We start from the raw sequence: 17,268 nt of genomic DNA on the forward strand, positions 1-17,268 counted from the left end.
AGGAGTAATGGAGGAATGATGGAATTCCACACAGAGAATAGGGTCCAACTTGTCTTTACTTGAGGTTATCTTATGCAGCTCTAGATCCATACAATGTTACAGCAATAGTCTAGGGTCCCAGCAGGTATTGGCAATATGTGGCAGGAATTATATCTATATTCTGCATCTGAACATACGCCTTTAAGAATCTGGCAGGTATCTGTCCTCTGCTTGTTTGGGCCTGACTAGCTATGGAGGTACTTATCTTCTCCTTGTATTTGGAATCTGTACTTACAGGACTGCTCGCAGGGAATGATGGTGGCGTCCTGGAGATCTAGTAGTTCTGAAGATGGCTGCTTTCTTTGTCATCCAGCTGAGGTAAGGAACGCAGGCTGGGAAGATTGGTTTGGGCCTCAGGTTAGGCCTGAATCCTTGGTTGGGATCCCTGTTTCTGGGAGCTCCTATTCACACAGCCTACCCCAACAGGGGGTGGCTGGTACACTGCCTAGAACTTTCTATCCTCCTCCTGAAGTAGGATGTGGGAACATTCCACTCCTCCTCAGATAGGGGGAAGCTAGCCTGGAATGGTCTATTCCAGTCTAGGTATACTAACTGGCTTGGTTCTGCTACATACTGCTGCCACCTGCTGGTGTACATGAATATTACAGCATAAATACAGTGCAACAGACCTGGAAAATGCACATTATGGGAAAAATGATGCAAACTTATACCAGATGACATTATGCATATACCTAACATTATGAAGCAGGGGAACAGAAGTTTAGTGACATACTTCAGGATGTTACAAATGCACACAACGCCGACCCTTCGGCCAGTATACTTGACGGGCTGCACCAGGGCAGCTCTTACCAGGGACACCAGGCTCCCTGAATCCAGCAGTGCCACCACCAGAGTGTCCCCCACTTCCACCTGGCACAGGTGGCTATTGTCTACAGTCTCGGAGGTACCTGTGGCACACAGCTTCCTGGCATACAATGAGTGGCGGTAGCCATAGTTGGTACCCACGGGTTCACTCCGATGGGGACAGTCGGCCCTTATGTGTCCAGGCTCGTGAAACCGCCAGCAAACCACCATGGCTGGGTCTGCAGGGGATACATCTGGCCACCGGGTCTGGGGTGGAGATTTCTGGAGTTTGACTGGCCCCCTCCCAAAAGATTTCTGGTGGCCTCGTAGCGCTCCACCAGGTTGACCATCTCTAAGGCATTACCCGGAGACACCTGGCCGATCCAGTGCTGGAGAGGTTATGGCAAAGCCCTCCAAAACACATCCGCCAACAGACGGTACAGCATAGCAGTGGGAGTCAATATGTCAGGCTGCAGCCATTTCTGCAACCGATGTAGCAGGTCATAATATTGTGGTCTGGCAGGTCCAGCCGAGTTAAATTCGGCTGAACCCGCTGAGCCCGGACCAATACATTCACCCCCAGTCTCGCCAGGATCCCACCTTTCACAGTCGGGTAGTCGGCCGCTTGATCATCAGGTAGATCAAAAAACACTTGCTGGGGTCTAGACGCCAGGAACGGAGCGACAAACTCAGCCCACTGGTCTCGGGGTAACTTTTCCCTCATGGCCACCTTTTTGAACATCGCCAGATAGGGCTCAACGCCATCCGAGGGGGACATCTTAGGGATCGCCGCACAGACAGCTTTCAGGGCATCGTGGAAGTTCTGGGATGCTCCGGCTGCTTGCAACGCCATTACATGTTGTAATAGCGGCTGGTTAGTTTCCTGCTGCTGCTTGTTAGCCTCCAGCTGCTGCAAGTTAGCCTCCACGAGGGCTTTCACGTCCACCTCCATTTTATCCGGGGACACGGGTCGTAACCTTGCCGGCTTAATATAGGACATGCACTTGTGCCCGGGAAAAACAAAAAAACTTTTCGGCCTTCAGGCCTGACTCACTGCTTTCGCCCGCATCCGCCACCAATTGTGGGGTTTTGCTCTGGTAGACAGACTAACGGACGCAGTATAGAGGCAATCACAAAGTTTTTAGCTTAAACAGTTCGGTGTTTATTCACATATAAGGAAAAACAAAATGATCGTTCACAGTCTTGGCGTTAGTTCACACCATGCAATGTCCATAGAGCAAAATCTTCACCTGGTTAGCAGTTTTCCACCCTCAGTCCATAGCAGGCTTTAGGGGTATGTTTCCCGGCATGTGGCTCTCAGCCCTTTAGCACAGCACAAATTCATAGGTCCCAAAACACAGAGACTCCCCAGCTTGTCTGTCAGATGGAGGATAAACCACACCCAGCTGAGACTGCTGGCTTGGTTTTATATAGGCCAAAAAAGACCCGGCCTGGAGCGTGGGGAGAAGCCACCCACCCAGCACTTTGACTACTCCCAGTAAGAGGCGGCCCGGATCGGCTTTACAGCCATACTAACAACAAACTAAGGGCTCTTACCTCACCGAGGCCAGGAATCTCTTTGACACATACCTTCCATCAATGACGGCCCCTTGCACCTTCCTACATTATATATATGTTTTTGCTGGATCCGTCATGGATCAGCAAAAACGCTTCCGTCATGCTAATACAACCGTCTGCATCCAGTTCTATTATCTTTAAAATAGCCATGAAAGATCCGTAATGAACACCACTGAAAGTCAATGGGGACAGATCCATCTTCTATTGTGTCAGATTGTGTCAGAGAAAACGGATCCGTCCCCATTGACTTAGATTGTGAGTCATGACGGATCCGTCTTGCTCCGCACAACATCGCGGACTGAAAAACGCTGCTTGCAGCGTTATTCTTTCCGCGGTGGGGATGCAACCAAATGGAACGGAATGCTTTCTGGTGCATTCTGTTTCGTTCAGTTTAGTTTTGTCCCCATTGACAATGAATGGGGACCAAACAGAAGCATTTTCCCGCGCTATTGAGATCCTATGATGGATCTCAATAGCGGAAAGGGAAAGCGCAGATGTGAAAGTAGCCTTACATATATAACATGCCTTACATCAAAGTCCCACCTACATGTCATGTTTTCAGGATTTTCTAGTACTGAGCAGATGATATAGTGTCAGTGCATCAGGAATTACCATTCTGTGGGATATTCTCAAATCATGACCCATAGGTGGGCCCTGAGGACTGGAGTTGGGGAACACTGCCTTACATGGCTTCATACTGGGAACGCACATATTACCTAACATATGCAATATCCATTCATGCTAGTCTGCAAAACTAAGTTGCTGTAACCGGTATATATTCCAACTATTTCAGAAAATCTTTGAGCTAACAGTATTGCCTTTGATACTCCATTCTCATGACCACAATTTCTTGCATGAGAAGTGATTTATCAGGAGTTCATAATGTCATCAGTGATGCGTTTCCAACCAGATGACATTATCCATAAAATTGTGTGTCAAGAAAACATTTAAATTTAATGTAGCTCATTTTAGATGAAGGGGCAAAGGAACTACAATGGCAACTCTTGCAGATTGTATAAAGGATGTGCTCAAATATGTAATAAGAGGTAATTACAGTAAATTCAAGAGAAGAAATTCATGAGAAGCGATGCAAAGAATGTGATGAGAAAATAAAAGGGTTTCTACCATGCTAAAATATGTTCAATAGCAAGTAATCTGTTGCAAAAATTGATAACTGAATACAGCAATGATATATCCACAGTTACCAGTAAAAGCTCTTTATCACACAGCTCATTTTCAAGCAATTTGTTAAAACACTATGATTTATCTTTTAAATATGTGGTTAGTTATTGGATATGCTCTGGCAGCAAAAAACCAAGGAAATATGCTAAAGATTCTGTCAATGAAGCAGTGCCATAAGCTAAGCATCTGGATTTACGTCTTTGCAGATCTTCTCTAATGCATAAGTCACAGGGTTTTCCAATTCAGAAAGTGAGGCTCAGATTCAATGCACCAGACAGCACGAGATCAATAAATAACACAGATTACACATTGTAAAATAGTGCCACATAATAAAGCTTGATAACAAATTCATCCCTAAGAAGACTAGGAATCGGATTAGTATAATTCTTTTTAGCTATTTATCATAAATTTTTAATGTTTTCCAACTCGGGAAGCTTTCATTTCTAAAAATCGTCAGCTTCTGAATGTGAGCAAAAAAGTTGTCTTTACCAGTTTAGCTTCAAAATGGACACAGATTTGGAAGAATTGAGCTTAAAATATTCAATATTCAACATTTTTTAAATATTATTATTATTATTTAGTGCCATTAATTCCAGGATGGTGAACATATAAAATGGTTTACATACATAATATCAAATAAAAAAGTACAATAAACATTAAAGGGGTTGTCTTAGTTCAGCAAATGGCATTTATCATTTAGATAAAGTTAATACAAGGCACTTACTAATGTATTGTGATTGTACATATTGTCTCCTTTGCTGGGTTAATTAATTTTTCCATCACATTATACACTGCTCATTCCCATAGTTACAGACCACCCTGCAATCCAGCAGCGGTGACCATGCTTGCACACTATAGGAAAAAGCAACTACCTCTCGTAGCCAGAACCGTGGGAGTGCGCATAGATGCGAATGTGTTGCAGCTCCCATCCTGGCCACCTCATATTTGTGCTGCAGCAGTGGCCATAATCCCTGGAAATGAGCAGTATGCCTTATAGCAAGATGGTCTACATGATAAATGCCATTTGCTGAAACAATCCATTTAACTTTTTGACAAAGTAGTATAGAAGAAGAGAGGATCCTGCCTGCAAGAGCTTACAATCTACAAGGGAAGGGAAAAGGATAAAATAGGTGTATGTAGAAGGTTCTGTATTGGCAGCAGGGTAATTGGACATTTTATACTTTCCTACAGAGACGAGTTTTTAGGTTTTCTTTTTTAAAGTTTGGATGAATTATAGATTGATAGATACATAGATAGATATACACATAGATACTGTCACGGCGGACGGGATATCAGATATAAAAATAAACCAACAAACCAGTTTCTAGGCGAGAAGCAGGGGAAGGGTCACCTCCTAGCAAATCCCTGACTTCTCTCCCTACACTGCTAAGCCCACATTCAGACCTTGATGGTAGGAATAATGTGTCCTCGTGCCTGGGCTAAAATACCCTAGAATCCTTTAGATGGTGAAAAGGGGAATAGGAGCAGCCTGCTTCCTCAGAACCTGGAGGGGACAGATGACACACAAACAACCTAGACAGCAAACAACAAAAACAGAAACCAAACTTATCTTATCTGAGCTGGAACAGACATTCCTTCCTTCCTTGCTTCCAAGGCCAGACTGATTTCTATAACCCACACAGAACACTGGGATTGAGTGAGATTTAAACCAATGACCCCACCCAGTGCACCTGAAGGGAGGCGGATCCAGCACGACTCCAAAACAAAACAAAAAACTAAACACGTGCTGCTATTCTGTCCGACCTCCACACATAATCAGAGCAGGGCATGACAGTACCTCCCCGGACCAACCTTATCCGGATGGGATCTATGAAAAGCCCTCACCAGTCGGCTGGCACTGACATCCAGCGCCGGAACCCACATCCTCTCCTCAGGGCCATATCCCCTCCGGTGTACCAGGTACTGAAGGGAACCCCGAAGAACTCTAGAGTAGAGAACCCTGGAGATTTCGAACTCCAAATTTCCATCGACCAGAACAGGAGGAGGAGGCAATGGAGATGGTTCCACCGGTTTCAGGTATTTTTTCAGTAAAGACCTGTGTAACACATCATGGATCCTTCAAGTCTGCGGAAGATCCAGCCGAAACGCTACTGGATTGATCACCGCAGATATTTTGTACGAACCAATAAATCTTGGACCCAGTTTCCAAGATGGCACTCTCAATTTAATATTTTAATATTTTTAGTGGACAACCACACCAGATCACCCACACACAGGTCTGGACCAGTCACACGTCTCTTGTCAGCCATTCGCTTATACCTCTCACCCATCTTCTCCAAATTCCCTTGGATCCTCCGCCAGATAGAAGACAAGGCAGAAGAAAATCTCTCCTCCTCTGGCATCCCAGAGGAACCAATCCCAGAAAAGGTACCAAACTGAGGATGAAAACCGTATGCGCCAAAAAATGGCGACTTACCCGTGGACTCCTGCCTACGGTTATTCAAAGCAAATTCTGCTAGGGACAAGAATGAGGACCAGTCCTCCTGATTCTCAGCCACAAAGCACCTCAAGTAGGTCTCCAGGTTTTGATTAGTACGCTCTGTCTGTCCATTCGACTGCGGATGAAAAGCCGAAGAGAATGAAAGCTGAATGCCAAGCCGAGAACAGAATGCCCTCCAAAACCTGGAGACAAACTGCGTGCCCCTATCAGAGACCACATCCGAAGGAATACCATGCAATTTCACAATATTATCAACAAACATGTTACAAGTTGCCTGTTAATTTCTAGGTTCCTGGCTATTTGTTGGACTACTGAATATTTACCTGATCCTGTTCCCTGACGATCCTCTGCCTGCTCCTCCTGTACTGCGCATACATCCTGGTTTTGTGACCTCGGCTCCCACCTGACTACTCTCTTAGGACTCCTCTTGTACTTCGCTACTCTCCTGGTATTTGACCCCAGCTTCTCCTGACCATTCTTTGCTTAATCCGTTGTACTGCGTAGCTCTCTTGGTTCTGACCCGGTCTGTTCATGTTCCGTATTTTGTCTTGTCTGTCTTCCCTGCACATATCCTAAGTTAAGGACTGCCGTCCAGTTGTCCCCTGTCATCAGGACTCGTGAGGCAATTAGGCAGGGCCAGGGGTGAGGGTGGAGCGCAGTGGTCACTACCCTTCCCCCTGTGTGTGTGGACGTGACCGTTACAAAACATCTGCGCAAGAGTCTTGGTGTTAGGCAGACTAGTTAATGAAATAAAGTGAGCCATTTTACTGAAACGGTCAACTACCACCAAAATTACTGTTCTCCCGGAAGAACTCGGCAGATCCGTAATAAAGTCCATAGACAAGTGCGTCCAAGGATGAGATGGAATAGACAATGGAAGAAGTGAACCAGCCGGTCGAGTATGAGCAACCTTTGACCGAGCACAGGTTTCACAAGCTGTCACGTAATCCTCAATGCTCTTACGTAACCCTGGCCACCAGAACCTCCGGGACACCAGATCACAGGTGGACTTACCACCAGGATGTCCAAACTGAAAAGACTAGCGTGGTATTAGCAGGAGGTGCTCAAACCCACATGCAGTCGTGCATATATCTAGGGGAGCAAATCCTGAACTTGTGGCCCGTTGCTAATGGCGATCCCCAGCAAAAATTCATACGGTGGAGGATGCCCGCAGCGAACCACAAGTACCACAATAGACATCCTACACAAGGTAGCAATTGTGTGGATGTCATAATCAATATAACATTATAACAAAATAATAGCAAAGACAGGTGCACTCTGCAGTCTTACTAAACCCTCAAACTGATTTTAAAATTGAGAGATTAGTCAACATGTCCTACGGTGTAGAACATGTCTAAGCCCGGGCACCACGCCAAGGTTTCTCAAGTAGCCCGGGACCTAACACTCTCCTAACTGAGCCGTATGGGCAATACCAGGAGCCAGTGGGCAAATTACAGGAGCATGAGGCCGACTCACAAACAACTCACCAGTTACCTCCAGCATGTAACCATGCTTGCAATGGGAGGAGGGAGGAGTCTGCGAGTCCCACTCAAGACTGGCTGATATGTCCCAGGCCTGACAGGTGCACCTAAATGTGGCCTGTAGATGGAAAACAGGCACATTTAAATTGGAGTTTATACACCTCCAGGAATCTCTATATATACAAACTGAAAAGACTAGCGTGGTATTAGCAGGAGGTGCTCAAACCCACATGCAGTCGTGCATATATCTAGGGGAGCAAATCCTGCACTTGTGGCCTGTTGCTAATGGCGATCCCCAGCAAAAATGCATACGGTGGAGGATGCCCGCAGCGAACCACAAGTACCACAATAGACATCCTACACAAGGTAGCAATTGTGTGGATGTCATAATCAATATAACAATATAACAAAATAATAGCAAAGACAGGTGCACTCTGCAGTCTTACTAAACCCTCAAACTGATTGTAAAAATGGAGAGATTAGTCAACATGTCCTACGGTGTAGAACATGGATGTCCAGCAAGGACAGTATCGTGATGTTCCATGAATACCTTGTATCGCAGACCTTCAGGAACAAACAACCTCCCTGGGGGACAAGACCCAGGAGCCCCCTCCTGGGCTCCCAACACTTCCATCTCCAATTCGGGGTACAGAGCGGAGACCACCACCCCATCAGCCAAAATCGGAGCAGGATCCTCTGAATCACCTCCCCCAGGAAAGCTGCGAGACAAGGCATCTGCCTTGACGTTCTTAACCCCTGGGCGAAAGGTAACCATAAAATGCAACCTGGTAAAAAACAGTGACCATCTGGCCTGTCTAGGGTTCAGACGCTTGGCAGATTGCAGTTAAGCCAAATTCTTATGATCTGTATAAACTGTAATGGGGTGAGACGCCCCCTCCAACCAGTGACGCCATTCCTCAAAGGCCAACTTGATAGCCAGCAACTCTCTATCTCCAACATCATAATTCTTCTCGGCGACCGAGAGCTTCTTGGAGAAAAAAGCACACGGGACCCATTTGCCAGGAGATGAACCCTGCGACAGCACCGCTCCAACGCCCATTTCTGATGCATCAACCTCCACCACGAATGGCTGAGACACATCGGGCTGCACCAGAATGGGAGCAGACGCAAAACACTCCTTGATAGCCGAAAAGGCCTGCAATGCCTCATCCGACCAGACAGAGACGTCGGAGCACTTCTTAGTCATATCAGTGAGAGGTCTTACAATGGTAGAATAGTTCGAAATAAATTTTCTATAATAATTAGTAAACCCCAAAAACCGCATCAAAGCTTTCTGATTCTCTGGTCGGTCCCATTCCAGAACCGCCCGGACCTTTTAGGGGTCCATACTAAAACCAGAGTCAGAAAGCAGATATCCCAAAACGGAAGCTCCTGCACCGAAAACACACATTTCTCCAATTTGGCATATAATTTATTCTCCCGAAGGATCGTCAAAACCTGTCTCACATGATGCTGATGGGTCTTCAGATCAGGAGAGTAAATTAAAATGTCAAGTAGTTCAGAGATCCGCTCACCTCTGCTCTCTCAGGGCAGGTGCACCAACCAAAATTTGAGACACCCCTCAAAATTGGATTAAAAAGTAAGAAAAATATGGATGGGCACTCATATATGGAAATATAGGACAAAGTTTATTTAGAACATATCACAGCAACAATAAAATACAATATTTAAAATAAATAAAAAATTGATATCTTTTAGGTGGAGATGAACCACACAAAAAACTGCATATAATGCGCACAGAAAACCGCATATGATGCGCACAGAAAAAAATGCTCCCCGTAGTTCTTCGGAGGGAGGACAAATGTGTAATGAATCTCCACCATAAAGCGGATATTGGTCCAAGACTTATATCAATATATAGATGGCACGTATATAACCAATTCCTAAAAACACACCAATGTTGCAATTATCCTATATTCAAATATAAAATATAAAACGCACACACGTGTTATAGCCACAGAGTGTTCATAGTTCATATAACATGTATCCAAGATTGGGTATGCAAGTAACACTCCACCTATAGTCTTTACAAAGTATCCAGTTTCCCTTGTATCCGCTAATGTTGCGGTTCGACTGGCAAGAAAAAGTCATTGATATGTTGCTAAGTACAGTCTAGCAATTTGCTTCGTGAATTTTTACCCAAATATGGGCTTACCTTTGCCTGATTTTCAGTTTGGGACTTGCGGATGTACTTTTACTCCGTGTTGAATGCCTGCGTCCCGGCTATGGAGTTCGTCGCGTCCCACGTGTACTTCGCAGCTGATTTCAAGCGCTGGCTCAATTTGAGAGTCACGTACTTACAGCTACTAGGCGCAGGTCAATGACGTCTTGAAGTCGTTCTAAGGTAAAAAGAGTCTTTTTATCTTCTTCTTTGTAGTGCACTTATGTTCATGGAAAGCGGGGTATTTGAGATTTCACACCAGACGCGTTTCGGGGAGACGCTTTCCCCTTCCTCAGTGGCATACCCCGACTTTGTAAATCAGTGCAATTTATACTGGATCTTGATCTTATTCAAAATCTGGTCTGGATCCAGAGTTACACCAAAAAGCCGATCTGGCTCAAATTTCTAAATGTCAGTTTTTGTTAATGTGGCTTGCTTGCGGTTTGCTTGCGATTTCAATGCGGCATTTTCAAAAAGATGCGTTTTTCTCTGTTATATTTGCAATTTTGTATTTATAGTCTAATCCATTTATAATTAATCTAATAGGACATCTTGTTCTGGAGTTATGGTCCATAATATATTATAATTGCCATTTACAACTTAAATATATAAAATACATATAGAAATACATATAAAATGATGTGTGTAAAAAGTATAAAAATACATATATGTTAAAAATGCATGTGAATATATATATACGTCAATTAATTGCAGATTTCCACAATTTCTATATATGGAGGGTTTATTCCCTAAATGTCTCTCTTCTGAGTCTATTACATCTAAAAACGCACCTGCGTTTTAGTTGCGTTTTCTTTTTATGAATTGTGTTGTATCATCTATCAATATTTTCATATATTTATACGGGTATCTTAAATATTTTGAGTACTTTAAATATAGAAGGAGGTTTATTCTTCATTCTTTATAGGGTATATGATGAGATGATGTAGAAAATGGGGGGCCCGTATACCCTATCAGCTTCTTTGAATAAATTTGATACCTATATAGGTATCCAGAAATTTATTCGAAAAATCTGTTTGAAAAAGTACTTCATTAAAAATCCACCGATTGTGGAACAACAAATAAAAGATTCCTACACTCACACGCAGTTGAAGAAAAAATCTAAAAAATTCCCCAGGGCCGAAATTGGCCCTGAAATAGCCACATTCCAAAAAAGTGTGGAAGCAGATTTGGAAAAATAAAAAATAAAAAAAGGATATAGGAATAATCTAACACATGGAGAAATGAATGCCATAAGGGAACTACAAAAAAATGAAAAGGTAGTTATCCGTCCAGCGGACAAAGGGGGAGCTATTGTGATCTGGGGAGAAGAGCAATACAATACTAAATGCCTTAAACAATTAGGAGACCAGGCCACATATACCCGCCTAAAAAAAGATCCTACGGAGACCTTTAGACAAGACCTACTCCATTTCTGTAAAAAAGGATTACAACAGGGAATTTTAACACAACAGGAATTTAATTTTATTGTGGATACACCGGGTAGATTACCAGTTTTCTATTGTTTACCAAAAGTCCACAAAAGTATTGTGGATCCGCCGGGCCGTCCCATTATTTCGGGCATAGGATCCTTAACAGTTAATTTGTCACAGTACATAGATACTTTGCTTCAACCTGAAGTGAAGAAAATTAAATCCTATGTATGTGACACAACTGAGATTGTGGGTATTTTGGAGGGCCTGGACGTCCATGACCATTGGATTATGGGTACCTTGGACGTCCAGTCCCTCTATACTATTATCAACCACGATCAGGGCATACTAGCCCTGAAAGAACAGCTATCTAAGAACAAATCGTGGAATGGGGACCAAATTGAGTATTTATTAGAGGGAGTGAATCATATTCTGCATCGCAACTATTTTCTCTTTTCTGATCAATTCTATGTACAGAAGAGAGGAACCGCAAAGGGTACCAGGTTTGCCCCCAGTTATGCCAATTTGTTTTGGCACAATGGGAGGCTAGTAACATCGACCCTGAACTGGGGGCGGACCTGGTCCTATGGCGGCGGTACATAGATGACATCATATTCATCTGGGGTGGAACCAAAGAAAATCTGGATGAATTCATAAATAAAATTAATGAAAATATAAATAATCAGAAATTCACCTCCAATATTGGAAATGAAAAGGTGGAATTTCTAGATATTGAAATTACAAAAAGAGAAAATAGATATGTGTGTAATACGTTTTAGAAACCGACGGCCAAGAATGGATACATTCCCTTTTCAAGTTGCCACTTACCAAAGTGGCTAACTAATGTTCCTTTCGGGCAGTTTCGCCGTCTGAAGCGAAACTGCACGGAAGATAAAAAATTTGAAGAAGAAGCCAACATTATGAAAAATCAGTTTACAGAAAAGGACTATCCAGAATCTATTATAAGTGAAGCTCTAGTAAGGGTAAAAAGCTTGGATAGAAAGACCTTTTTCGAACCATCACAAAAATCAAAAGAGGAAGAAAATTTGGGCCTTCGAATTATTCTGCCATATAATATTCAAGCGAAACAGATTGAATATATTATAAAATCCCATTGGCATCATTTGCATAACGACAAAACTGTAGGGTTGCTCTTGCCCCCAATACCCAAAATAATATATTCGAAAGCCCCAAATTTGGGAATACAAATAGCACCCTCAGTAAAAGAAAAATCTAAAAGAGGCCCTATAATGAATTGGCTTCAACCAAAAGGATTCTTTAGATGTGGGAGATGTTTGGGCTGTAAGAAAACTAAATTCCCCAAAAAAACAACATCAGTTATCTCCACACAAAACTCTCACTCTATGAATATTAAACATTTCCTCACTTGTGATTCCACCAATGTCATATACCTGATCCAGTGTCCATGTCGGAGACAATATATAGGTAGGACCAAACGCACCATGAAAGTCAGGATAGCTGAACATTTGAACAATATCACTAAAGGTTATGATAAACATTCGCTGTCCAGACATTTCAAGGTTGCACACAATCAGGATCCTAGGGGCCTCTCCTTCATGGCACTGGAGATGGTAGACAAACATTGGAGAGGAGGAAATCAGATTGAGAGACTATCAAGGGCAGAATCCAGAAAAATTTATGAGTTTGGCAGTTTATTGCCGAAAGGATTAAATGCAGAATTAGAAATATTTGGGTTCATATGATGACAGGGTGGTCCGTGTGGGTGTCGATGCAGAGTTGCATGTCTGGCTGTTTGCTTTCAGCACTGCAACTCTCCCTCTACCCCACACGGGCCCCCCATTTTCTACATCATATACCCTATAAAGAATGAAGAATAAACCTCCTTCTATATTTAAAGTACTCAAAATATTTAAGATACCCGTTAAATATATGAAAATATTGATAGATGATACAACACAATTCGTAAAAAGAAAACGCAACTAAAACGCAGGTGCGTTTTTAGATGTAATAGACCCAGAAGAGAGACATTTAGAGAATAAACCCTCCATATATAGAAATTGTGGAAATCTGCAATTAATTGACGTATATATATATTCACATGCATTTTTAACATATATGTATTTTTATACTTTTTACACACATCATTTTATATGTATTTCTATATGTATTTTATATATTTAAGTTGTAAATGGCAATTATAATATATTATGGACCATAACTCCAGAACAAGATGTTCTATTAGATTAATTATAAATGGATTAGACTATAAATACAAAATTGCAAGAAAAACGCATCTTTGGGAAAATGCCGCATTGAAATCGCAAGCAAACCGCAAGCAAGCCACATTAACAAAAACTGACATTTAGAAATTTGAGCCAGATCGGCTTTTTGGTGTAACTCTGGATCCAGACCAGATTTTGAATAAGATCAAGATTAAGTATAAATTGCACTGATTTACAAAGTCGGGGTATGCCACTGAGGAAGGGGAAAGCGTCTCCCCGAAACACGTCTGGTGTGAAATCTCAAATACCCCGCTTTCCATGGACATAAGTGCACTACAAAGAAGAAGATAAAAAGACTCTTTTTACCTTAGAACGACTTCAAGACGTCATTGACCTGCGCCTAGTAGCTGTAAGTACGTGACTCTCAAATTGAGCCGGCGCTTGAAATCAGCTGCGAAGTACACGTGGGACGCGACGAACTCCATAGCCGGGACGCCGGCATTCAACACGGAGTAAAAGTATATCCGCAAGTCCCAAACTGAAAATCAGGCAAAGGTAAGCCCATATTTGGGTAAAAATTCACGAAGCAAATTGCTAGACTATACTTAGCAACATATCAAGGACTTTTTCTTGCCAGTCGAACCGCAACATTAGCGGATACAAGGGAAACTGGATACTTTGTAAAGACTATAGGTGGAGTGTTACTTGCATACCCAATCTTGGATACATGTTATATGAACTATGAACACTCTGTGGCTATAACACATGTGTGTGCGTTTTATATTTTATATTTTATATTTGAATATAGGATAATTGCAACATTGGTGTGTTTTTAGGAATTGGTTATATACGTGCCATCTATATATTGATATAAGTCTTGGACCAATATCCGCTTTATGGTGGAGATTCATTACACATTTGTCCTCCCTCCGAAGAACTACAGGGAGCATTTTTTTCTGTGCGCATCATATGCGGTTTTCTGTGCGTATTATATGCAGTTTTTTGCGTGGTTCATCTCCACCTAAAAGATATCAATTTTTTATTTATTTTAAATATTGTATTTTATTGTTGCTGTGATATATGTTCTAAATAAACTTTGTCCTATATTTCCATATATGAGTGCCCATCCATATTTTTCTTAAATTAAAATGTCATCCAAGTAAACCACCACGAACCTCCCCACCAAATGATGGAAAATGTCATTGACGAATCGCTGAAATACCGCTGGCGCGTTCGTCAACCCAAAAGGCATAACCAGATTCTCAAAATGACCCTCGTGCGTATTGAAGGCCGTTTTTCACTCATCCCCCTCCTTGATTCTGATCAGATTGCCCCTCTCAAATCCAACTTGGAGAACACCTTGGCTCCAACAATCTGATCAAAAACGTTAGAGATCAAAGGCAGGGAATATGGATCCCGGACCGTAATACGGTTCAATTCCCGGAAATCCAAACAAGGTTTTAGCGATCAATCCTTTTTTTTTTACAAAGAACAAACCTACTGCCACCGGAGACTTAGATGGCCTAATATGACTTTTTGCCAAACTCTCGGCGACATACTTTCGCATGACCTCTCTTTCGGGTTAAGAAAGATTGTAAAGCCGAGACTTTGGCAACTTAGCCCCTGGGATGAGATTAACTGAACAATCATAGTCACGATGAGGGGGCAATTCCTGAGCCCCACCCTCCGAAAAGACATCCGCAAAATCTGAGAGATACTGAGGTAAAGCCGTAGTGGACACACTTGAGATAGACGCACTAAGACAATTGTCCGAACAAAACTCACTCCAACCAATGATTTGTCTCGCTTGCCAATCTATAATTGGGTTATGTTTAGTCAACCATGGTAACCCCAAAACTATAGGAGCCGGCAAATCCTTCATGACAAAACAAGACATAATCTCAACATGTGAATCACCCACCCTTAAGTGAATACCATGAGCAATATGAGTGAGACTCCTTTGAGAAAGAGGGGAAGAATCAATTGCAAAAACCGGAATCTCTCTTTCTAAAGTGCAAGTACTTAGACCCAGATTTTGAAGAAAAAGAAAGTCAATTAGGTTTACCCCAGCACCACAGTCAAGGAATACTTCAACAAAAAAATTTCTTGAGTCTAGCACCACCATAGCTGGAAGGAGAAAACGGGTATTGCAGGGAGCTTGCATACCTGCCTGCTCCACCACACCATTCACGCTACCAAGAGTCAGGAACGTTTTTTTTTTCTTTTTCTCTTCCACCTGCGATTTAACAAAAGGACAAGCAAAAATAAAATGACCCCTTTTCCCACAGTAGTAACATAGTTTGTGCAATTTCCTAAAGTCTCTACTACCAGAACGGCAAGAAACCTGACCCAGCTGCATGGGTTCCTCCCCTACCCCAGAGTTACCTGTAACATCACGCTGGGAAGCAGTAGAGACGAAACCACTCACAGAAGGGATCCCTTGCGCGGAGGGAGCCCTACACCTTTCTCTAATACGTCTATCTAACCGTACTGCCAAACACATTGCATTCTCCAAAGAATCTGGGTACTCATGAAAAGCAAGGGCATCTTTCAATCTCTCAGGTAACCCCTGACAAAACTGACTACGTAACGCGGGATCATTCCACTCTGATTCGGTAGCCCATCTCCTAAACTCAACACAGTAAGCCTCTTCACCCTGTAATAAGTTACATAATCTCGATTCCGCCATTGAGACCCGATCTGGGTCATCGTAGATTAATCCCAGGGCCTTAAAAAAATTCCTCCACCGACCGGAGGGCCCAAGAACCGGGCGGCAGAGAAAAGGCCCAGGATTGCGCGTCCCCTTTAAGCAGAGAAATGATTATACCTATCCTCTGACTTTCATCACCTGACGACGATGGACGCAGCCGAAAATACAATTTGCAAGACTCTCTAAAACGGATAAAGTCATCCGTACCCCCTGCAAATTTATCAGGAAGAGCAACTTTAGGCTCCCCACAAATTTGACCTGCACCTGATACCAGAGCATTCTGACACCGCGTGACCGAACCACGTAGCTCCGCAACCTCTAGGGATAGCCCCTACATGCGGTCAACTAACGCATCAATTGACGCCATCACAAAACCACTGAGCAATGACAGTCAAAGTATTGGCGGGTTATAATGTCACGGCGGACGGGATATCAGATACACAGATAAACCAACAAACCAGTTTCTAGGCGAGAAGCAGGGGAAGGGTCACCTCCTAGCAAATCCCTGACTTCTCTCCCTACACTGCTAAGCCCACATTCAGACCTTGATGGTAGGAATAATGTGTCCTCGTGCCTGGGCTAAAATACCCTAGAATCCCTGAGATGGTGAAAAGGGGAATAGGAGCAGCCTGCTCCCTCAGAACCTGGAGGGGACAGACGACACACAAACAACCTAGACAGTAAACAACAAAAACAGAAACCAAACTTATCTTATCTGAGCTGGAACAGACAATCCTACCTTCCTTGCTTGCTTGCTTCCAAGGCCAGACTGATTTCTATAACCCGCATAGAACACTGGGATTGAGTGAGATTTAAAACAATGACCCCACCCAGTGCACCTGAAGGGAGGCGGATCCAGGACGACTCTAAAACAAAACAAAAAACTAAACACGTGCTGCTATTCTGTCCGACCTCCGCACATAATCAGAGCAGGGCATGACACATACACAGACATGGAAAAAATTGTTGTTACCTGTGACAAACTGCCATTTGCCACTGGGCATTGTAGAAAACTTATGGCTAGCCTCCTGCCCTACGACTATGGCCCCGGGACATATTACCTTCTTCCATACTGAACTTTCAGCTCCAGAGACTAAGTCCCGTTTGAAGATGGGACTTAGTCGTTTTTCTGCATGAAATTGGTCGGTCATAAAGGACTTCCACTAAACTTTTGATCCGCTGGATGGATTTGTGTGA

Source organism: Bufo bufo, chromosome 1 (assembly GCF_905171765.1).
Source record: "Bufo bufo chromosome 1, aBufBuf1.1, whole genome shotgun sequence".
Taxonomy (NCBI): domain Eukaryota; kingdom Metazoa; phylum Chordata; class Amphibia; order Anura; family Bufonidae; genus Bufo; species Bufo bufo.